The 23,559-nt window shown below is 33.5% G+C and overlaps 1 protein-coding gene across 2 annotated transcripts in view; it reads right to left on the bottom strand.

The window, feature by feature from the left end:
• Nucleotides 1-22,155, bottom strand: part of LOC6054184 — a 123,493-nt gene extending 101,338 nt beyond the window's left edge. Inside the window, exon 1 of one of the 2 annotated variants that reach the window (XM_038252177.1) lies at nucleotides 21,284-22,155. The gene's annotated coding sequence lies outside the window, so the exon portion shown is untranslated. The remainder of the gene's footprint in view (nucleotides 1-21,283) is intronic. The other variant, XM_038252178.1, reaches the window with a different exon arrangement.
• Nucleotides 22,156-23,559: the final 1,404 nt, after the last annotated feature.

Below are 23,559 nucleotides of genomic sequence, written 5' to 3'. Positions count from 1 at the left end.
ATTAAAAGACGCAGCCGTCGATCGGAGAACGAATCATGCTGTTTTCGTGGGGAATTGCTGTAATTGTAAAAAAAAAGTTAATAAAAAAATCGGCATTTTTTTTTTCGTGTACCTATTTATTTCTCAAAGGTCCTCAACAATACCTACAACTTTGCCGAAGACACCAAATTGATCAGAAAATTCACTCAAAAGTTACAGCTGATAGAATATTAACGTACCATTTTTGTATGGACAGCTTCCAAAATTGTATGGAGACTTGTATGGGTGAACCAATGACACAAAATAGCTTCTTTGGTCTTTTGAAAGGCCCCACAAAAAAAATCCATTTCCCGTTTTGGGAGAGAGTTGCTCACCTGGCAAAGAAATGTAGAGACGTGATGTTTTTATTTTGAATTGCCTGAAATTATATTTAGTTTCTAAACATTTTTTAATAATCCATGTTTCAATTCAAAATGTGTTTTTTTAATTAAAGGTGAAAAAATAAACAGAAACAAAATTATTATAACTGTATAGTTTGGTTAAATAACTAGCCATCCGATCAATAATAGTAAATAACTGGACGTTAAAATCAATTATTAAACTTTTAGTAATGTTAATTTTTATAGTTGAGCAGTTCTCTACGGAATCGGTCTTTTTTCTTTAATTTTAATTTTTGTATTTTTTAATCCGGCTGAAACTTTGTTGGTGCCTTCGGGATGCTCAAAGAAGCTATTTTGCATCATTAGTTTGTCCATATAATTTTCCATACAAATTTGGCAGCTGTTCATACAAAAATGATATGTGAAAATTCAAAAATCTGTATCTTTTGAAGGAATTTTTTGATCGAGTTGGTGTCTTCGACAAAGTTGTAGGTATGGATATGGACTACACTGAAAAAAATTGCTACACGGTAAAAAAAAATTTTGGTGATTTTTAATTTAACTTTTTGTCACTAAAACTTGATTTGCAAAAAAACACTATTTTTAATTTTTTTTATTTTTTGATATGTTTTAGAGGACATAAAATGCCAACTTTTCAGAAATTTCCAGGTTGTGCAAAAAATCGTAATATTGAATGTTTGGCCCGTTTAAAATGTTAGTCTTGATTTTAAATTTTTGAAAATATTTTTTTCGAATAGATCGGAAAATTTCACGAATGTTTCATGTTTTGACATTGTAAATCGGACCTATAGTTGCTGAGATATCGACATTAGAAAATGGTGGGTTGTTTGGGTGAGACTTAGAAAACATCAATTTTCCTGTTTTTTAGCCTTTGCATAGCAATATCTCAGCAACTATGGGTCGCATCAACAAAGTTCAATAAAGAAAAATATAGAGAATTTTCTCAGCTTTTCAAAAATATTTTTATCAAAGGTGGGCAAACATGGGCACTAATTTTAAAAAATGAAAAACTGCGACTATTTTCAAAAAAGTTTATAAAAAAATGGTTATAACTTGAAAACGGTGCAATTTATCAAAAATTCACTTAAGTACTTTTTGATTGCAAATTCGATTTTACATCAAAAAATGAAGTTGAAAAATTTTTGCGACCGATATTTCGATTTTTTTTAAAAATCAGTATTGATTCAAAAAATCATAACTCGGTCAAAGATTTTTTGCCCATTCTGGAAATTTCTGAAAAGTTGGCATTTTATGTCCTCTAAAACATATCAAAAAATTAAAAAATTAAAAATAGTGTTTTTTTGCAAATCAAGTTTTAGTGACAAAAAGTTAAATAAAAAATCACCAAAAAATTTTTTACCGTGTAGCATTTTTTTTCAGTGTAGTTCATATCCATACCTACAACTTTGTCGAAGACACCAACTCGATCAAAAAATTCCTTCAAAAGATACAGATTTTTGAATTTTCACATATCATTTTTGTATGGACAGCTGCCAAATTTGTGTGGATAATTATATGGACAAACTAATGATGCAAATTGGCTTCTTTGGGCATACCGAAGGCACCAAAAAAGTTTCAGCCGGATTAAAAAATACAAAAAAAATCGAATGACCGAAAACTCAGAGAATTGCTCAGTTGCAGGGTTTGATGATTTTTGCTTTACAATCAAGAACAATTCCATGTCAAATAGGGAATCGGTTGCACCCGGCCCAATCTTATGGGAAATTGGACGATCTTTCCGTTAAAAATATTTTTGAGACTAAAAAATCAAGTCTGCCATACAGAAATTTCCAAAAACCATCAAAAAACCTATTTTTTCATCATTTATATTTTTAAAACCGCTGTATTTTCACAAGGTTTGGACCTAGGACAATGGTCAATATGGAGACTATTATGTAAAATTGTCTGGAAAATCGACCCTCGTGTTCGGTTTTTGACGTTTAGAGCACTGCTGAAAAAAAAAACAGTTTCAGTAAATGATTTTTGTATTTTTCTAGGTGAGTTGGTCCATCCTGCATTTTTCGTGAGTCTTTTTGTAACATCTCTGGCTATTTTCACAAAAATTTTGAACGAAAAGAAATCGTGGGATCACCTTTAAATTTGACTTTAAAATTTAAAAATCAAAAAAAGTAATAAAAGTGGATTGTTTTTTTCTTTCAGTGTATTTTTTTCGGAAAGCCTGTCAAATTTCCTACAGGTTTGTCTTTGACCACTTTTTGATACGGTGCAACGGCTTCGTGATACAGCAATATTTAAATTACGTGATACAAAAATATTTAAAACACTTTCGCCCTTCTCAAATGTCGTTATTGAGGGTAACTGGCTCCATATACACAAAAATTGCTTATATAAGCGTGGGATAAAATGTCTACAAAGTTTAATTGAAATCGGAGAGGGACGAGAAAAAAGTACCTTAAAAATTCCTGTTTTGGGCTGGAATTGCTCAATAATCAAAGTTCAAACGATTTTTAGAAATGCCCGACCTTTTGAATTAGGGTATGAACTCTTTTCAAGGGTATTAAATTCCAATCGTTTTCGATAAAAAGTATTCTATAATCCCCTTGAAAAAGGCTCAAACCCCGAGTCAAAACGTCGGGCATTTTCAAACAACGATTCGTTTAGACTTTATTAATTTGACCGAGATCATCATCAAACACTTTCAGTAATTGAAAAAATATTATTTTTTTATTCTAGGTCTTTATTATATATCACAACTTTGCGATCAGGCAATCCCTTCTTAAGATACTGATTTTCAAAATTTCAAATTCCCTTTTTTGTATGAGAAGCCCGCAAAATTATATGGAACTGTGTAAGCATGGACAAATATATCCATATAAAAAAAACACAATTCAAAAACCTTTAAAAACAATTTGTGAATCCATAAAAAATATCTCCCCCATCTTTTAAAAATTATCAAGCAAAATAATGCAGACATTTCTAATTATTTTCAAATGTAATCCACGATACTGAGGGTTACTAGCAACATCAATCTGGTCAGATTTAAATCATCCGGCCGTCCATCGTCACCGCCATCATCGTAGACAGCCCAGTCCAGTCAGTCTTCAGGCTGCTTTAATCTCCAACTTTGGGCACGTCTTCTGAATAATTCATCACCGTTGCTGCAGGTCCTCCCCGCCCCCATCTCTCGCTCTCTCAACAGGTGAATTCCGTTGTCTCCTACTAGGAAGTAATGGGATCTCCAAACCACTCTCCTCTCCCCTCTTAGTCACACCTTAGTATGTATACTAAACACGGCGCGCTCTCATCGCACATGTTAATAACAGCGCATTTCGCGAACGAGAGCCCCCTTGCGAAATTTACATAAAATAAGTTGGAAAAGTTTGATTATGCCGGGCACGGGGGCCGTCGAGATTTGGCGCTTTGGCTTTTTAACGAGCCAGCGACGGCGATGATTTCCTACTTTGACAGTTCTCGCTTCCTCTAGAAATGCTGAACAAAGAAGAGTTTTTTTTTTGTTTTTGCTGGGAGGAAATTTAAAATTCCAAAAGCGTTTGCACGTTTTTTTGCCATACGTTAACTACACGTTGAAAGGGTACACTAAGTCGCGCAGAAACTTACATAATTAGTATTTCGGTGGGGCGATCTGCCTTCTAAAGCCATCGATCGAGCTTATCTCCGTGCAAGACAATGGGTTCGATTTAAAACGTGGGTGACAAACGGATTTCCTTGTTGGGGACTTCCCCCTTGGCTGATAGCGACAACAACAGCCGTGCCATAAATGTTCAATTCTGTGCGGCGATAAACATACGAAATTTATTAGCGATTCAAATCGAGCTTGTAAAGATTTATGGCTACTTGTCTATTTGAGAACGTCAATTTCAATAATTTACACAAAAATAAGACTAGAAATTGGCTTAAGATTTTACTTTGTTCTATAAAAAATTAACACAACGTTCCAAACAAAGTTCTTTAAGTCACTGCAATTAACATCCCCCTGCAGGCAACAATTGCCACACGTTTTAATTTAGTACACACATCAAACTACTGTGTGCATGGTACTTCAAGTCGCGCAAGCCGTTGACCTATTTTACTACGGGATACCGAAAAAGTTTGTGTTCTTTTGCTCAGTTTGTTGCTGGTTTCTGGGCGACAGTTGCATGCACTCTCTTCTCAGTGTTGAGTAAACCACAACAAGAGTACACACCAGGCAGTCTGTGTTTGTTTATTTGTGTGTGTTTGCTGTTGGCAGGGATTTAGTGAAGAAAAGCATGGGCGTAGTTAACCTTCTACAACCTAACCCCGCCTCTAGGCGGGCTTCGATCTAAAAATTAATAAGTGTGACTTGTGTTATGTGACTTTGCTCTAGTTTTTTTTTAAATGTAATTTACTGGTGTCAACTTTGACTTTGATTCTTACTAACATTTCCTCTATTTTATGTCAAAATAAGTATTCAGTAATTTTTGTAGTGTACCAGACTTTGCCTCCAAATATTTTTTTTTACAATTTGAATGATAATGGTATTTTTCTATAGTAAAAAATGGGGGGTAAACAAGTAAAGAATTGAAAGAGTGCACAGTGGGCGAAATGGAACCCAAAATCGGACTTAATTGAACGCGGCTGGTTCCCTGGTATGAAAAATAGTGTTTCTTATGTAAAAAAATCCGGGGAATCGATTGGTGATGGTTCCATCCACCGCACGAAACGGCAAAGGGTCCATTTTGCCCCAATTCCCCATTTTTTACATTTTTTTTCTTGAAAATCGGTCCGTATTTAGAGCGGAGACTTTATGCGGCCATCCAAAATGCACTTAACTTATGTAAAAATGTCCCAGGAATCCAGTAAAAATAACCACTTGCACCGCAAAAATCATCTAGGGTCCATTTAACCCCAATTCCGCAATAAAAGCATTTTTGGCCGTTTTCAAATGTTAGGTCAGATTTTACAAATCTAAACATATTTTTATCGTAAAGATCAGACAATTTTACATAAGAATGACGATTTGCACTTGATTGTTTGACACATTTATGTTGATATAGAAATTAAACTAAATAAAAAGATTGAAGAATCAGATTTGGGCTAATTTTCCCAAACGCAGAATAAACTGCCTTTTACATAGTTTTTATTTTTATCAACATAAATGTGCCAAACAATCAAGTGCAAATCGTCATTCTTATGTAAAATTGTCTGATCTTTACGATAAAAATATGTTTAGATTTGTAAAATCTGACCTAACATTTGAAAACGGCCAAAAATGCTTTTATTGCGGAATTGGGGTTAAATGGACCCTAGATGATTTTTGCGGTGCAAGTGGTTATTTTTACTGGATTCCTGGGACATTTTCACATAAGTTAAGTGCATTTTGGATGGCCGCATAAAGTCTCCGCTCTAAATACAGACCGATTTTCAAGAAAAAAAAATGTAAAAAATGGGGAATTGGGGCAAAATGGACCCTTTGTCGTTTCGTGCGGTGGATGGAACCATCACCAATCGATTCCCCGGATTTTTTTACATAAGAAACACTATTTTTCATACCAGGGAACCAGCCGCGTTCAATTAAGTCCGATTTTGGGTTCCATTTCGCCCACTGTGGAGTGGCTGTAAAAACATGAAAAAAAACTAGACAGGCAACAGGTTATGATGGGGGGTGGTCGAGTAAGCCAAATACTATCAGAAACAAACGTAGACTAAACAAGATAAATGCAAATGAAATACTTAAAAATAAAACAAGAAAAATATAAAACAAGAGAAGAAAAGTTTTTCGTTCCTCAAAATGATTATTTTAGAGTTGCAAAAGACCGTTCAAAATAAATAAAAGCAATGAAATCCCTATCTAGAATTATGTTTCTTAATAACGTAAAAATAAACATAACTTATGTTAAAAGTTTAGATTTGAAGCTAAAATATGGATAAACTCGACGTTGAATTGTGGAAAGCATCGATAAAATAGCCTTGTTAATATCAAATACTAAACATGAGAATTATAAATTTGAAAACAAATCTAGAGCAAAATCTAGCTAACATTTGTAATGGTTCTTGCCAAAGATCAATTCTATTAAAACTTAAAACCAGATTTCCAACATTGAAGATTGAAAGTAATACTTTCAAAAAATTAAAAGAATGATAAGGTCAATGCACAGTTTTTTAACTGATGTGTTTGTCTACCACCATTTTTATTTTTTTGCCAATTAATCATGAGGCAAAAAGTTAAATAAACCAATGTTCAAGAAAAGGAAAACTGGAACTGGAAACCGTATAAAATCAATGAGCCATTTGACGAATTTTTAAGACCACAGATAAGAAAAAGGCATGAAACATAGAAAAAAAGTCTATAATGTATTAAATTTTGCGAAATGTGTAAAAAAAAACATTAACAAACATGTTGAATGTTTGAAAAAACATTGTGTGATACTGTTAATTTCTGAATTTTGAAAATGATGCTTAAATTCTGAAAATAGCATTTGTTTTATTTCGAAAAAATTAAATGATTTATATTTTTGAAATGAAAGCCAAATGATTTTGTTTCCACCGAGGTTGAGGGCAAGGGGACACAACATATAATAAATTCGTTTAATAATTTCTACAGTAAACGCAACGCAAACGCAAATAATTTTTATCAAGAAAATCTATGGTATAAAATCTATTTAAAAAAACCTCATCCTTTCTGCCTTTCTGAAAAAGTTGAAAAACGCAGGATGTTTTAAGAAATAAATAATTTCGTATAGAATTGAAACACACCTAAAATCCATAAACATTTATAGGAAATTTTTATAGTTTGAACCGTTTGTGACATAAAATAATGTCATTTTTAAACAATCTCAATTATTTTCAACTTTTTTCTATCTCTATAGACATTTCAAAAAGTCAATGAAAAAAATTACGACTTTTTTTGTTTATACCAAGACAAAAAAAAGATGAATAAATCTCGTTTATAGATTGAAAAAAATAAATAAATAATATACAGCAATTCCCCACAAAAACAGCATGATTCGAAAAAAAAAGTTCTCCGAGCGGGCTCAAAATTTTTCTAGGGGTTCCTTGGCCAAAATAATTAGACCCGTATTTTTTGTTTGCCCATTAGGGTGATCTACGCCATGTAAGGGTGGTCTGAAAAATGGTAATTTTCGTCATTTTTCGCAAAAACAACTTTTTTCAAAAAATCATATCTCCGGGCCATTCAATCCGATTTTAGCTGTCTTAGACGCAAAAGAAAGGTGATTAGTTTGACTAATTGGGAAAAATAGTAGAAAGTTTCAAAAATCTAGCTTAACATTTGAAAAGGTCGTATGAAAACTTAAAATGCTATGTCTGAAAATATTTTTACCTAATTCCTCGAAAAATTTTACATAACATATCAAAAAATGGTGAAGTTATGTTTTCAATTTTTTGAGATACGATTTAAAAAAAATAAAAACTGGGTTTTTCGACGCGCCACGCGCAAAAATGAAAAATTTACGAAAACAGAAAAAAACAACTTTTTTCAACTCTTGGTACCCTCACAGGTATGGGTCATCGCTAAGTTAACAAGTTAACGCAGTTTTAGTGAAAAAAGTAGATTTTTTCCGTTTACGTCAATTTTCAATTTTTGCGCGTGGCGCGTCGAAAAACCCAGAAAAACGGATTTCCGAGAAATCCGATAAAAATATTTTCAGACATAGGCTCTTTGGTCCCGAGACCTTCAAAACAGCATTTTAAGTTTTCATACGACCTTTTCAAATGTTAAACTAGATTGTTGAAGCTTCTTACTATTTTTCCTAAATAGCCAAACTAATCACCTTTCTTTTACGTCTAAGACAGCTAAAATCAGATGAAATGTCGCGGAGATTTGATTTTTTGAAAAAAGTGGTTTTTGCGAAAAATGGCGAAAATGGCAATTTTTCGGACCACTCTTAAATGGCGTAGGTCACCCTAATGGCCAAACAAAAAATACGGATCTAATTATTTCGGCCAAGGAACCCCCAGAAAAGTTTTGAGCCCGATCGGAGAACTTTTTTTTTTCGAATCATGCTGTTTTCGTGGGGAATTGCTGTAAATTATTAATCTAATGAAGATTCATAGAAAATATAGAGATAAGTTCTTAAATTATTCATGGAAAAATAATTTTAACAGTATTCAGGAAGATTATTTTCAAAATCGAGTAAAAAATTTACATTTGTTCAGAATTTTTAATACAATTTTAGATAATTGATTTTCATAAACCCAATCCAGTTTTTCATGAATAATTTTTCTTGTTTAAACAATCTTTCAAAATACTTCAACATTAAAACGAATGCAGAAGTGCAATGTTCAGAATGTTACTGAAAATTCATTTAGTTTTTTTTCAATTCTCTTACAATGAATTTTTACCTGTTTTTTTATATTTATAAAATCTTTTATAGAAAAGAGTACAAGGTTGCATAAAAATGCTTTTTCAATTTAATTATAGGCAAGCTGATATTGCATTTAAAATGCTTGAACATTTTCTAAATTTTGCTAATTATAATTTTGTGCATTAGGAGTGACGTTTTCGAAAATTGACTTTTTATTATATATTTGATCCAGGTGAAGCTTTAGAGTGTGGTGCCTGTGTGGACGCGCAGTCCTGTTTTTTCGTGTTATTTTCCGTCTCTTTTGTGTCGCTGTTCGGGTGAGTGCATAATTGGCAAAGAGCGTGGTCGTAAAAAAATATTCGGAGTGAAAAGTGATTTTTTTTTGTGTGTGCCTTTTTTTCGCATTTTTGTCGTGAATTGTGTGCTGCGAGGAGAAGATAACCCTCTGAAAATCCAGCGTCATCAGTGCATAATTGGCAAAGGGAGCACGTGGTCGTAAAAAAATATTCAGAGTGAAAAGTGATGTTTTGTGATTTTCAAAGCCCTTCCTATATCATCGTTGATCGGAAGGCACGGCGTCGGGTGGACTGTGTTTAAATTTTTCGAATAAGGTTTTATTTTTTTGCGGTGAAAAAGCTATTTCTGTATAATAAACGAAAGACGCACTGACAATTTGGATCGTTAAGTTAATATAGGAGCAAAATAACTGTGTGTGAGTGATTTTTTGTGTTAACCAGAAAGACCTTCCCATAGCATCGTTGCTCGGAAGGCTCGCCGACGGGTCTGTTATGAAAGTCCTCCCCATAGCGTCGTAGCTCGGGAGGCATCGAAAAGCCAATACCTTATCCTACTAACCAAAAAAAAAAAATCACGTGATGCTTGAAGGAGATGCTGTGGATTCAACGGTCTAAAGCGGTATCAACAAGTATATAGTGAAAAACTATGTGCTTGATGAGTCTGCAACTTCAACTATCGGACTAACATTCCTCCCTTTTGTTGAACTGCAGGCTTCTTGGGAGGGCGCCGGTATTGACTAATAAAGTAGGGATCTTCAGAGGTTAAACAGTGAACGGATGGTTGGCTCCCACTGATCATTTTTGATTCATTGTTTAACTTCAGCTGATCCGTCAATAACGGAGTAGCAGCTCATTGGCAGTCAACCATGCTCATGCTCATGCTCATATTTGATCCAGGTGAAGCTTTATCTATTGATTTTTCAGTTCAAGTAAATTGTTTTTGCAAAATTCTCCATAAAAATGTTGAAAGCTGTCCATACTAAAGTGCTTGTGCTTGGTCATCTTGAAAAAGGATTTTAAGAATAATTTGGAGGTTACGACAACGTTTAGGGGTTTTCAAAAAAGAAGTGGGCACAGGGATTTTTTTTCCAATTTAACTATAACTTTAAATTTTTACAACTCTAATTTACAAAATTTACCCCTCTCGAGTTTTATTTTTTTATTTGTTTTAGTATACTAAAAGTGATAATTTTTGAGCTTGCTTTTTAAAAAGGAATTTGGCAGCTGCAAATATTCTTCAATGTTTATATATTTTTTTTTTCATTTTCGACTTCGGTCAGAGGCGAGGGACATAAACTTCAAAAAATATTTGCAACATTTTTGTATTCAATTTGAATTTTTAATAAAAATAATAGTACTGTGTTTATAAAGTGTAATATTTTTGAGTAATGATCACCCACCGTTTTTCATTGTCAACAAATCTAAAAAAAAATTAAATTTTGATGCTGAAAAAATATTTTCAACATCCAAATCAAACCTAACATTTGAAATAGGCTTTTAGGTTTGGTTTGCCTCTTTGAAAAAGTTAGTCGTGATATTGATATCCCGAAAAGAATAAAAAAAATACATAATTTCACAAAGATTTCATTATTTACTTTAAAAATAAATCAAAAGGTTTACAAGATATCGTCAATGGAAAAATAAGAGCTAATTTGGTAGCACTTGGAAATATTTATTATTCCTAATTTTTATTTTTTGCAAGACCATACCCAAAAATCAATGGTCCGAATAACAATCTCTACAAAAAAATAAAAAATATTTGAAAACATCAAGAAAAATTTACCTTAAATCAAGGAAATCTGAGAAAAAACAATCTTTGCAATTTTTTTAAATTACTAACTAATTCAAAACATTAAAAAAACATTTAAAATTCTTATGTTCGCCACTGCCCTAGTACTCAACCAAGTTTCTACTAAGTCTCGCCTCAGAGACTAGGTCACGAAATGCAACGCGCGCCACAGTCAACAACAAACAAACGGTTTTGAGAAATTCCTTCCGAAGCGGGGATTTCTGTTCCAACTGGTGCGGTGAGAAATATTTTGTTTACAATCTGGGCCCGCGACGACGACCCCACCACCGATGTTTACAATTAGCCAGCGTTATTCCCTTCTCGTAACAAAGTTGGATTTTCCTCTCGCGAATTAGGGCAATTAAATCGTCAGCCCAACTATTTCTTGAAGTGGGGGTCATTCATAAACAATGCATTTTAGATGAAAAATGATCTTAATTATATCAATTCATGGCATGTTTTGAGAACAACCTCACGTGATTTATGAATGACCCCCTTGACAAAGAGTACCTTGACAACTTGGAACGTTTCCCAGGTTGATCCAGGGAAGGCACGCCGCTACAAATCGACGCGTAATTGACCTGATTACTGCGGCATGTCGCAAAACGAGTGCGCGCCAATTCTTGGCCGACTAAATTTTGCAGTTTGCTCCGCTTCTCCGTCGACTTCCTCGACCCCGTTCAAGAAGTCGCCATTTGAAACTCGACTTGAAGAAATCGATTGATTGAGAAGCAGAAGAGGCGCTCCATCGTTCAAATATTCAGCGGATTGCTCAATTATTCTTCAATCCCCCTCGCCTCTCCCCTTTGGGGCAGTCACAAATCAGCCAAATTGGCCCAGCACGTTGAACCTCTCTAGGAATGTGAAGACCGGCGGGCCAAATCATCTCGTGGGGTTGTTGAGGAAGCCGGTTCTGCCTTAAACCGGATTCGGAGATCCTTGAACTTGTGCGGTTCTAGTCGCGAAACTATGATTTTGCTATTCTCTTTTAAGTTTGAATTTTGTTTCAAGTTTTTAAGAATTCGAATATTTTTAATTTTCTTCTATTTTTTTTTTTTGAAAACATCTAAAGACCTTGCAAACCTCTTAAAAATAACCTCAACCTTGATGAAACATTTATAAACCGACCACATTTGCACAAATTGCAGTAAACAACAGCAGGCGGTTAAAAAAAAACCTTAGAAGGTAAACACGCACCATTGATCCAATTTCACTCTAGCCGGCAAAAATGCTAATCCCTCTGCCGCACACAAAAGTCCTAGGCTCAAACTAGGCAACGGAATGTGCATTTTGTGTGCACTTTGCAAAGGGGAGGCGGGAGAAATAAAACACGAGTTTCCCACCCTAAGCACCCACACGTGGTCACATGCTGCGAGGGGTGTTTAGTTTAAGTATTATCTGAGGATTTAATTAGAAAGGTACTTTGCAGTACTTTGAGGAAATTGTTTGACTTATTCCTTAATATGAAGATTAAAATATGACAGAAATAATCCATTTTAAACCACGTGACTTTAACCAAGCGGGACAGTATTGGCTGTCCAAAGGAAACTCGGAAAATGGCCTTTCGTTTGCAAGTCGTGGTTGGCCTTAACCGGTTAGCCTGGTAATGTGGAAAACGTTCCGCCCATTTGTAATTCAATATAGTGTAGAAATTTCAGCACGTGAGCCATCCATAACTGACCTTTTGGATTTGGACCACGTGTGGTAGCAGCGGATTTATGGGTCATTGGATATGGAAAAACTTAAGCGAGGAGGATTTGAATTTGAATAAAGGTTAAGATATCGAAATAACTATGATGATAACATAGTAAAAAGTTATGTTATTTTGTTAAATCATTTAAAAAAATATTATCCTGCAAAAAAATTTAGAAAGAAAAAAAACAAAACACAAAAAAGTTTGGTGTCAAAATAGCAAAGGCTTACTGAAAATATACCATTTTCCAAAAAAAAATCAATTAACTAAGGTTGGTTACAAAAAATCAGCGTAATGGTTTATTACGCTGATAAATTGCTGGACATAATTACAATACACTCACTCTCCTGGTATATTCACGGAACGTGACACTTTGTAAAACTCAGCTGGAAAATTGTATTTAAGTTTTTTCAGAAAGTACTACTCATTAGTAGTCACATATCTTCAATCCACTTTTAATTTTCATCAGATTTAAAAAAATGCCAATATTTTTTTATTCAATTAAATCATTGTGAAATTTACAAACATTAAATAACGCATCTAAAGTTATAAATGAATTATCAATCATTTATATTTTTTAAAGTTGATAAATTAGAATTCTGAACAAGATTCGACACCCTTGTCTGGCTGAAATGCGTAATAGAGAAATTTTAACAATTAAAATGGTTGATTTTACTTTCGTAAATTTTAACAAAAACGTACTTGTTACTGTAAATGTTCAGTTGAATTAACCAAAATTCAGTATTAATTTAATGACCTGTTTATTGAAAATGCTAAAGGCAAAAAGCTAACAGATTTCCCGAACACGAAAGAACGTGCTCGACTGTTAGATTTGGTTTGTTTGTTGTTGAATGTAATTAACAATTGGTTTAATATTTAAAAGATGAACTTGGGTTTGTTTACGTATGTCATTTGAAGTCAGGATTTAAACGAGAGCGGTCGATTTGACCTTCACCATGAGGACCTCTGATGCCAGTGAGTTGAACACGTTAAAAGGATGTTTGAAAGAAAGAGAGGGCAGCAGAAGGGAGATGCGGGCCAACTCATCACGGATAAAGCAGACCGGGCAAATTTAGCAAAATGTTGGTTAATCTAAGTAAGTATGGGTTTATTTTTGCACAATAATTTATTTTATGTGATTCTTATTAAATAACTGAATCATTAAAAAGCTTCGTGCTTACGACTTATAAAATCATAATGAACCATTTTATTTTCTTCAGAATCATCAATTATAAAATACATAAAATGCGTACACATGACAACATAAGAAATAAAGATGATGGAAAATATGAAAAAAAATAAAAATATGTAATATAAATAAAAGAAGAATTATTTTCATGAATATTTTGTTGCAATACTTAATAAATTGCTTAATAAACTGGTAAGTAAAATCTAAATTTTGTTTTAAGGATTCGGAGTACGATGCTGAAAGATTAAATCAAATGCAATGAATTTGTGATGCCAAACGTAGTTAAATAAATATAAACTTGGTAAGTAGCATTGTTGATATTCTTCATTCATCATTTTGATGTATGCAACATTTACTTACGTTCTTTTTTTCAGTTTGTAGCTGAACATGAAGTGACTAATAAATTTCATATGTTTATTTGCAGCAAAAATGTTCGCTTTGTGAAAATTCCATGTCCAACCAACAGAAAAATAACAAAATATGAGACCGTTGTAGATGATGACTTATCGGATGATTTCACAATGATGGTAAGTGAATACAACTCTTAATTTAATACAAAATAATAGAAATAAAAGTCTTATACTTATTACCAGTAATTTAATTACTTCATGAAAAAATAGTATAAAAAGTTGAGATTTTAGCCAGAATAATAATATGAAATATAAATATAAAAACATCCAGCATATATTTACGAGGCAGTATTACAAAATTTACTGCAAATTCAATAAAAAATATTGCTGACAACAGCTGATTATTGAGTACATATACGATTTTTTTTGTGTGTTCAAGCAAGACATTAGTTGAAAATATAGCTATAAATTCGACCCACTTTGTATCGTTAGATATTTAAAGAAAATATATATCGACACTAACATTGATTTTGGTTAATCAAGCAGTGTTTTGTTATAAACCCCTAATAATTTGCTGCATGCAAAAATATTTCGATTGATACAACAAAAAAATTGCTGAAAAATATTGTCCAGCCTGTTTTTTACATAATATCCCACAATATTTCAGCTGAAAACAACATTTTTTTTAGTTATTTTTCTCAAAAAATATTCTAGCGGTTGACTAGAATTTTTTTCGGCCATTTAACCAACAAAAAAAGCAATTCCAACTATTTTTTTCGTTACTTTGAGTTACCGGTGTTCAACAATTTCGGGTTAACAAAATCAACAATCGATTGTTGAAAAAAAGCTGTGTAAAAAGTTGACCCATACTTTTAGTTAAAATAACCAAGATTTTCTTGGATTTGCCTTGGCCGGTCTCTCCGTATAAGTGAATACAACAACATTTTTACTATTTTAATAAAAATATAAGCTCAAAATTCTGCTCGGTTTCTATTTTTGAGGAATTCACGAGAAATAAACATCTTTATTAAATATGTTTAACAAAATTTGTAATATGCTTTTTTATTATAATTTTTAAAAACATTAATAAATATTTACATGTTTTATAACAACAATTTAAAATAATCATGTTTTGCTTTTTAAAAGTAATTAAAAAACTTATTGCAAAAAAAAAAACAATTCGTAAAAAAGTCAAAATTTTAGGCAGAATAAATGCGGTTGTAAAAACACCCAGCATTAATTTGTGAGGCATTATTATAAAATTTACTACAAATTCAATTAAAATATTGCTAACAACAGCTTATTATTGACTACATTTACAAATATTTTTCTGTTATCAAGTTAGACAATATAGCTAGAAATTTGGCCCAGCCTGTATCAATAAATAATTAAAGAAAAAATATATAGACACTAACAAAAAAAATGTTTTGTTAAAAACCACTACTAATTTGCTGCATGCAGGAATATTTTGGTTGATACAACGATTTTTTTTTTAAATTGTTGAAAAATATGGTCTAATCTGTTTTTTTAAAGTATATTCCAAAATATTTCAGCAGAAAACAAAAAAAAATAGTTAATTTTCTAACAAAAATATTCTAGTCGACTGCTAGAATGTTTTTTCGGCCATTAACCAAAAAAAATGGCAAATCCAACTATTTTTTTAGTTACTGGTGTTCATCAATTCCGGGTTAAAAAAATCAACAATCGATTGTTGAAAAAAAGCTGTTTAAAAAATTAACCCATACTTTTAGTCAAATTAACCAAGATTTTCTGAGATTTGCCCTTGCCAGTCTCATTGTGCACAATTCCTGAAAATGCAAAAAAAAATGATAAAAAAGATTTAACAAATTCAGCTGTTATGATGTTCAAGCACAAAAATTTGGCACTTTATTTATGTTAAGGTAAATTAAAAAAATCGTTTTGTTAAAACTGCCTGCAACTTATACAAAAAATGTGTGTTTTCACGGAAAGTACCAAATTTCTTTAAGACCCAACACTGCCTTTAGAAATAATTCGAACAAAAAAATGCCATAGCTCCAATTTCAATCAATTTTACTTTTACTTGTTTCATGTATCATTAGGAATTTATTGAAAAGCGTCTTATTCTTGGTGAAACTTTCGACTAAATCATAAATATCTGGAAATGAGTACATTTAGTATATACTAAATAATGCACATCAGTTGACTTGATGGCATTTCCTCCCATCGAAACTGGGTCACACATCTGCAAATGAATGGAGGCTCCAACCTCAAACACACCCCGCAACCCTCTTCTCGCAAACAGGTTGCCATCTCCACCTCCGGACCAGGTTGGGTGAAATTTTCCGGAATCAAGCATCAAACACACGTCACCTCATTCAGCGCACACCTTCGCTCATTTCACGTAAAATCCCTTTTCTCAGCCTTATGACGTCTACAACTCAACCACCACCCCACCCCCACCACACACCCTCACGTAGGACTTGCAAAATGGTTTGAATGGACATCCGGAAACGGAAAATACGAAGCTGAATTTTGCCTTGGGCAAAGAAAAATAAAATCAACCAAAAGAAGGAAGCATATGTTGTCTTTTGACAGAGAGAGAGTGAGAAGGAGCAAACGAACCAACTAACATTCAGAACAACTGTACACATAATCCCCAAGCAAAGCTCTCGAAAATGTCCTCTCAGCAGATATATCTTTTGGCTTCTGATTGACCCAATTTTGGCAGCGACTCCCACCCTCGAATGGTTTGTTTTCCTTTCTGATTTTGGAAAAATCTTGCAGAGTTGATGCTTTTCAAATTTTTAAACATTCTTTAAGGTTTTCTTTGAAAAAGTTTGATAAAAAACGGTAAATAAAAGGTTTCAAAAAATATTATTTAAAAAAAATCAAGCCAAACTCCAAATGTACATGAGCTTCTTTGCACAAGTTTCATTCATCACATGGGAACGATGCCAACTAGTGTTCAGAGAGAAAGAGAGGGGGAGATGACTTCCTTGATTTGGCTGGCCGCTCTCTCACTTCCCGAATCACGAAACACGTCACGGGCAAGGATGCCAGCCCGACCCCGTGTGTTCCGGGGACGAGAATTGATCATTGAATATTCATAAGTTTGTAATTGGATTTGGGACGATTTTTCAATGAGGGATTGGCAGCGTTCCATTTTCTTATTAAAATGTATTATTTAAGTCGTCATATTTCCGTATTCTGGAAAATGCTATAGATTAAACCTTCTTTTTGCATTAACATAATAGAGATTTGCTCTTATATTAAAATAAAGGATGTTTTTTTTCAGAATTTTTGTAAACAAATCAATCATACTAAATGCTTAAAAAATGGGCACAGAAAAAAAGATAACGTTGATTTATTTTTGTTAATTAAGAGCATTGAACAATATTCGACTAACCTTGTTTTTGCTTTGCACCCTCAAAACCATTTTTTTACCGACAATAAAATTTTCATATAGTCGAGTAAATTATCTACAATTGTTAATTTTGAATTTTGTCATCATCTTTAAAACGAAATCTTTTAAAGAATTTCAAAGTCACGGCTTACATTTTAAAAGACCTTACAATTTATAATTTCGATATTTAAGAAACTTGATTCTGAACCTAATTTTGCTGTTTGTTTTTTTTTTTTCAATGGTTTAATCTCAACAGCAATTGACATATTTTTTTTGTTTCTAAAGCAAAATAAAACAAATTTTACAAACTAAAAAAAAATCACAGGTGGTTATTAATTGTACAGATAACAAAATCATATTTTTGTACAAGAGAATCATTTTCACGTGAATATAAATTGAAAATTGAGATCCTTACCAAAAAAAGGTACAATTTGATGTTTTGCCAAATCACTATTTTTCCAGAAAACCATGACTTGAGCAAAACAATGTGGATCACTTATAACAGAGCTCAAAATAATATGTAATCCAAAAATGAAACAAAAAAATCAAACATCTAGATTTTACTCAATTTTAGTTTTCTCTGTAAAAACAAAAATTAAAAACATTGGTATTTTAAAGAACGTAGCCATTTCCTTGAATAATCCTTACTTATACTTGCATTTTTGCTACAGACACTAAATCGATACGAAAAGTGCTTCGCAAGATACAAAGCTTCGATCGTTTACAAAGCATTTTTTGTAGGAACAGTCTTGACTACCCCTCAAATTTTATTGTTTTTATTTTCAATGTTCACCAAAGTGCAATGGGTAATTCTCCACCAACTCACACGTAATCAGAAAAAGTTGCCCCAATCCCTCTTCGATTTTCATGAAACTTTGCTTTAAGGGGTAATTTTGGTCTGATCACGGATCCAAGGTCCACTTTTTGATATCTCGTGACGGTGGGGCGGTACGACCCCTTTCATTTTTCTGTTTTTTTTACTAAGACACGTCTTTCAGTGATTTTTAGCTTGCAACCGTGAAGAGATAGAAATTTGGTGTCAAAGGGACTTTTGTGTAAAATTAGACGCCCAATTTGATGGCGTACTCAAAATTCGAAAAATCGTATTTTTCATCAAAAAAAAGTATAAAAAATAGTATTAAAATCGCTGCCATTTCCCGTGACTCAACTGTCAAAAATCGTGAGACATGTCATTTTATTAAAAATTTAATGTACTTTTTGAATCTGATATAACCCAGAAGGGGCAATTTTTAATTTAGAACAAATTTTTTCATTTTAAAATTACGTGTTTTTTCTTACTTTGCAGGTTTACATTTAAGAGTGTAACAATGTTCTACAAAGTTGTAGAGCAGACAATATATATGATATAGAAACACAAGGGGTTTGCATGTATTCTTCAAAAGTTATCAGAGTTTTACGAAAAAGTTTTTTGAAAAAGCTATGTTTTTGATTATTTTTGACCAGTTTTTGGAATTTTTGACGCCTAAAACTCAATCGTGTGCTTTTGAAAAAAAAATTTCGGAAAGTTCAGCTAATTTTGCATAAGAATGACCCCTTGAACGATTGTTGTGGCTTGTGCAATTCTTGTATGTGGGGATTTTTCGAAAATAAAAAAAAAAACAAACCAGATACACTCATCACAATTTTTTTTAATTCTGATTCTCACAATGCACGAGTCACAACAATCGTCCAAGGGGTCATTCTTATGCAAAATTAGCTGAACTTTCAAAAAAAAAAAATACTTGCAAAAGCACACGATTGAGTTTTAGGGGTTAAAAATTCGAAAAACTGGTCAAAAATAATCAAAATCATAACTTTTTCAAAAACTTTTATGTAAAACTCAGATAACTCGTGAAGAATACATGCAAACCCCTTATCTTTATGTATAAATTTTTTTGTTTTTGTCTGCTCTACAACTTTGTTGAACATTTTTACACTCTAAAATGTAACCCTGCAAAATTAGGAAAAAACACGTTATTTTGTTATGAAAAATTTATTTTTTTCCTTTTATTTAAACCATCACGAAAAGGAAAAACAAGCTAAAAATCCATTCAAATTAGAATACCTAGGCAGTTTTAATATTTCAAATGTGGAAACCTCGGTGGAAACCATATTTTTTACAAATTTGATATATTGCTTATTGCGAGATAAAATCGCGATCCTCCTTCGCTTCGACTGACAGGAGATTAAAGCTGCCGAATTTCCGCGTTGTAAAATCAGCAAGTTGAACTGAAATTTCGCGTAGATTTTGGCTGTCAACTTGGTTTATTTTCAATATTTTCCAAAAAGTCAGCAGAAAATTCAAGGCTACCTTTGACAACAGCCGAAAATTTGTTCTGTGGCTGTCATGCGGCGATTCTTCTGCGGTTATATCAACGCGCGTGAACTCTTATTATTAACGCCCGCGATAATATTATTATACAATTCTCTTAACATAAGTCATGGCAAATATACAGTCCAGACTCGATTATCTGAAGACTCGATTATCCGAAGTTTTGATTATCCGAAGTTCGATTATCCGAATTTTCGATTATCCAAAGTGAAATTTCGCCAATTCCTTCGGATAATCGAGTCTGGACTACACAGAAAAAAATGATGGTAATATTCATCAGGAAATGGTGACAGATATTGTGGCAAAAAAAAAGATTAGTTTTACCCCAGAAAATGATGAATATTCATCAGTTTTTTACATTTTTATGTAATATTACTCAAAAAAAGAGGTGATGTTCAACCAACCAAATTTTCAACATTCCACAATTCGACTTATTTTTTTTTCTGTGTATAGTATTATTTTAGGAACATTATAGCTTTCCTTTAAAAGAAATAAGTTCAACCGATTTCATATGTATTTCAAATTAATAACTTCGTCTTTCAAGAAAAAAGAAACTGATTTTCCATAAATAAAGGTCAGCGAGATTGAATTGAAGTAAGACTTTTGCTAAACTCAAACAATTGTAGGCTTATATTTCAAGAATACTCTATCGCAGAATGTTCAAAATACATAGCAAAAAAAGTTGAATTTTGGAATGTTGAAAATTTGGTATGTTGAATATTACCTCTTTTTTTAGTAATATAACCTAAAAAATTTGTAAATGTGAAACTGATTAAAATTCATTATTTTCTGCCTTAATATTGCACTTTTTTTTTCATATCAAAATACCAGAAGTTCATTGAAGACCTTCGGATAAGAGACGATTTCGTGTTTTGAAATCCTTGTATCCTTTTCTATTAACGTAGTAACATTTCGATAGGACGAATCTGCATTTGTAAACAAGCAGTCTATCCCTTTCGCTCAAGTGACAGTTCACGTCAAGTGAGAGGGGGATAGACTGCTTGTTAACAAACGCAGATTCGCCCTTTTGAACTGTTACTACGTAAATAGAAAAGGATACAAGGATTTCAATACACGAAATCTCAATCGATTTCCCAACGAAAATGAATCCCTCAACCGGCAACCCGGTTTCTGCTCATTCATCTGACCTGTGCCTCAAACGATTCATTCATTTGGGCTCACTCCACGAAAAGCAAAAGAGAGAAGAGAAGTATAAACAGAAAAAAACAACACAAAAATCGAGGTTATTGAATCGCGCAAATAAGAAAAACAAAACCCGAACCCGAACAAAGAGACAAGGAAGAAACAAGTACACGAACCCAACAACAGAAAACGATTTGGATACAGTGCCTGCCTGCTTGAAGTCGTGCGAGCAAAGCTCTGCTGCAGGGAATGAGAGGAAGGTTAAAGCGAGAGGAAGGAGGAGAGAGCGCAAAAACTGGAATAGTAGAGTGTGACAAGGAAGGGAAAAGGAAGAATAAAAACAAATGAAAAAGTTTTGGAAATGGTTTGTTTTCTTTTGGGTATTCATTCATGATGTGATTTTTTTTTTTGCTTTTTGTTAAGAATTTAGTACAAATTTAGCATTGATGAATAATTTACCTTCTTTTTGAAGCTTTCCGCACGCAAATTCGCCGAATTTTCACCAATTTTCAAACATTCAACAACGCTCAGCTGCGTTTTCCCAAGCAATTTGTGGTGTGTTATTTTTCTGCCAAGTCAGTGTTGTTGTCTTCACACGTCTCCGAGTATAAATAAATGATTCGCGTTTCTTTCGATTAAGGAGATATTTTTAGCACACCCACAATGCCACTCAGAAGAATATCTGTGTTTTCCCTGTGTGCAGCTAGCACTTTTACTTTTGATCTCACTTTCTCCCTCTCTCTTTCTCACTTTTCTAGGTGAGCACTTCTCGGAGGAAAAGGGATGAAAATTTCGAACGGTGGAGGAAGAAGGGAAGTCAAAGAATTTTCCTTTTTGTGTTGTTTGGCAATGAAAATTCTGCACCACTTTTGTTTGCCACTCGAGACCCTCTTTTTTCACGATCAAGCTGGGAAGTTGCCTATTCACAAATTACCGTGTGAAGCTGTCAAAGTTGCACTCTCCACTGAACTTGCCCCACTTTTTGTCGCAATTTGTTAGGCACAAAATTTCGATTTTTTCTCGCGCAAGTTACGCAAAGCTTTTCCGCACAATTTTCACGACCTCAAGGCGTAGCTTTTCTTCCCTCAACAAGGAAACTCTCTTTAACACTATCACACAAAGTTAACACGGTTAATGTGTGACAGTAATTGTTTTTTTCCTTGCAACCGGAGAACAGAAACAAAAAAATTCTACGCAAAATCGGCAAACACCGCGAAAGAGCTTGAACTCACACCACACCGTGCACCGTCACACGCGCGAGGGGTGCTTCACCTTAAGCAGACAGAAGTGAACTGGCCGTGCTGGTGAGTAAAATCGTCGCAGCCAGCAGGGAGAGAAGATGCAAAGTGTGTGTGAGAGGGAGAGAGAAAAGATTGAAGCAGCTGCTGCGGTGGTGTTCTGACAAAGTTGAATGTGAGTAAACACCACAAAGGCCTCTGCGGCTGTGAATGGTTCTAAAGAGGGGTAAAGAGATTGATAAAGATGCAACGAAAAGTGGAAACGGTGATGACAGAAACGGGGTTAGTTTGATGATTTGATGGTAGATGGCAGCAGCGGTTTTAGTACACAAAGAGACTGAAAAGAGAGAGAAGAAAACACTGAAAACATTATGGGAGAGTTTCTCTCAATCAATAGGGGCAGAAACAAATTTTACAGAGAAGAGTAAAAACTTTGGTGGTTTAGATTTCGTTTCTCTTATATAGAGTCTTTTTTAATTGGTTTGAGTCATTGCTGAGTACCTCTCAATTTAGTACAGGTGAGTTTGGGATGTTCACTTTTAATTCAGATACGGCAGAAAAGTTGAAACTTGAATATCGTCTTTTCAAAGGTTAGGCGAAAAACAAGCTTCATACCAGTTCTTTTGCAGCTAGATTTTTGTTTACAGACATGTTAGTACCGTAATCTGGGGTGAATCGGGACTACAGTCTGAATAGGAACAGCAGTTTTAGAACACTTAAAGCTTTTATATTTGGAAATGGATGTACACATTTTGTTGGCCTGAGTCTGTTCTAACCGAAACCAACCAAAAAAATCAAAATATTGTGCTCCAACATGGTTAAAACTGCTGTCCCAATTCGCCCCATGTGTCTCGATTGACCCCAGTTTACGGTACAGTGAAATCTTTCGTTGTTGAAGTTGGAGGGACCGTCGAGAGCTTGAGGTATCACATTATAGAACGCAAAATCAAAGAATTTTGATAGGACTGAAATATTTATTGACAGCTGGAGCAATATCGATATCGAGAAGATCGACAGCCAGAGAGTTGACTGTATTCTCAAATTGTCATTGTTTTCTACTATGTGTTTTTGAAACATAATCGAAAAAACTCTCCTAGCTTATTAACATTTACAGTAAATCAAATTTCATATAAAATAAATTTTTTATTCGTGCTTCGAATTCAGTTTAAAATGCAATATGAATCGATTTTTTGCCTTCCTCACTGAGGTAAGGCTATAATCCTGCTCTATAAATGAAATTTCTATTAAAAGCTCCTAGACCCACCTTCATGTATACATATCTACTCAGAATCGAAAACTGAACAAATGTCTGTGTGTGTGTATGTGTGTGTGTATGTGTGTGTGTATGTGTGAGTGTATGTATGTATGTAACCAAAATTCTCACTGAGTTTTCTCAGCACTGGCTGAACCGATTTTGATCGAACCAGTTGCATTCGACTTGGTTTAGGGTCCCATACATCGCTATTGAATTGTTTGAAGTTTCGATAAGTAGTTCAA

This window comes from Culex quinquefasciatus, chromosome 2 (assembly GCF_015732765.1).
Source record: "Culex quinquefasciatus strain JHB chromosome 2, VPISU_Cqui_1.0_pri_paternal, whole genome shotgun sequence".
Lineage (NCBI taxonomy): Eukaryota > Metazoa > Arthropoda > Insecta > Diptera > Culicidae > Culex > Culex quinquefasciatus.
Note: the sequence above shows the minus strand (reverse complement) of the source record. Positions and strands in the feature narration are given on the sequence as shown.